At 33.4% G+C, this 1,793-nt stretch overlaps 1 long non-coding RNA gene across 1 annotated transcript; it reads left to right on the forward strand.

Annotated features, from left to right (window-relative positions):
* Window positions 1–533: 533 nt before the first annotated feature.
* LOC135015560 (uncharacterized) lies at window positions 534–1,442 on the forward strand. Its single transcript, XR_010213830.1, has 3 exons — window positions 534–576; window positions 688–799; window positions 1,127–1,442. It is a non-coding gene; the product is annotated as an uncharacterized LOC135015560 (long non-coding RNA).
* Window positions 1,443–1,793: the final 351 nt, after the last annotated feature.

Here is a 1,793-nt window from a genome sequence, read left to right on the forward strand (position 1 = left end):
TGTTTTCACTATGTCCTGCTTATTTTGTAAATAGGAGGTGTTATTATGACTATTAGTAACAATATGAAAGTTTATTAATATTATCTTATGAGATGATGAGAATTAACTCAACGTTCTGAATTTCAAGGATAACATATGGTTATCGATATTTTTAATACGTTTTATACCCCCTTGGGGAACTAATTTCACGTAGGATTTAATCGAATTAATGAATTTTCGAAACTAGTGTATCCTTCTCCCCCCCCCCCCCTTTCTAAAGGGAGTTTATTAAATTAAAACTTCTCACACCTGTTATGAACAAGTTCTCTGTCTCAAGAATCATATTCCTCTAATTTACCAGGTTACACACGCATATGAAATTGTGGTAGACCTGTGTATTTGAACTTGTTATCCAAATCCCTGAATCATAAGGCATGTGTTTCAATCTACTAGCACATTAACCAATTTATATAAAGGCTGTTACGTTATATATCTCTAATTAGTGAATATTAATAATTTTTGTTAGGTCGCATACCTATATGAACTTGCGTTCAGTCCTATGCGTTTGAACTTGTTATTCAAGCACTTAACCATAAGGTATGTGTTTAATGTACAGATATATTGATTTATTTGTTATTATTGAGCCCAGTATTATGCAGAATGTTATTAATTGTTGTTAGTACTAAAAATGTATATTTCCCCAATTAGGCTTAATCTAACTTTCACCTGTGTACCCCACCGGTGTGTGTTTTTTTCAAGTATCCAGAATACGTAATTGCCATTTCATTGATGCACTAACAGTATTTATCAAGCACTAGAGGTATGCCATATGTAATTATTATGTTCTTGTGATGATGAACTCCTCTTTATGTGTCTTTTTCTTTCTCTTTGGTATAATTGTGAATTCTTTGTTCTGAGATTGTATCACATAATTGTTTTCCATGGGTGTATTTTAAGATCATCCTCCTTGTATGTTATACCATATCTGTATGTATATTTTTTCCTCACATATTTATATATACATTTGTTTATTTTGCCCATGTTTTAAGTTCTGTCTTGCATTTTTCCTCGTTTATTGACATGTTCCCTCATATTATTGTTTTAATCAGGATAATATTCTGATATAATATTTTATATATATTTTTAGACATATCCCTGATGAAGTCTTAGAGTAAGATGAAACGTGTCGGGTTATTTGTTCATAAACATCAAATCTCCGAATTGTCAAAGGAGAAGGAGGAATCTATCAAAGTTATTTCAACTGGTCCTCTGTACTATATGGTGTTATCAGCAAGAAGAGATACTATACCGTTTTGTATCATTGCTTTTATGTTATAATACATTTTTACATGGAACATGTTAAATGTGGTTTTATGCTCACGAATTAGGAGTAAATATCTTAGGGAGACTGCTGTTTTTCCCCATTGAATATTGGGTGGAAAAACAACCCAAGTGCACCCATTCCTCTACTGGCACATATATATATATATATTTGGTATATTGGCACTCTTTAAATTATCAGTCCATCTCCCTGGGGTGCAAGTTCATTGTATTCCAACAGAATCCATAACTTTACTTTTCCAAGAAAAGGCACTCGCCAGGTACTTTGCAGCATAAACACCAAAAATGTATTGCTCACAATACAGAAGCTATATTAGCGGTTAACATTTTGGTCATTAAATATTACCTTCCACAGAGAGGCAGGTATATCTACCCAAGCAGCCAGTTCCTCCTTAAATATTCCTGGCAATCATTGATCCCATAACTACGCCCATTTCCGCGTATCGTGGCCAGAAGTGTGCTAAAGTGTACCA

This window comes from Pseudophryne corroboree, chromosome 1 (genome assembly GCF_028390025.1).
Source record: "Pseudophryne corroboree isolate aPseCor3 chromosome 1, aPseCor3.hap2, whole genome shotgun sequence".
Taxonomy (NCBI): domain Eukaryota; kingdom Metazoa; phylum Chordata; class Amphibia; order Anura; family Myobatrachidae; genus Pseudophryne; species Pseudophryne corroboree.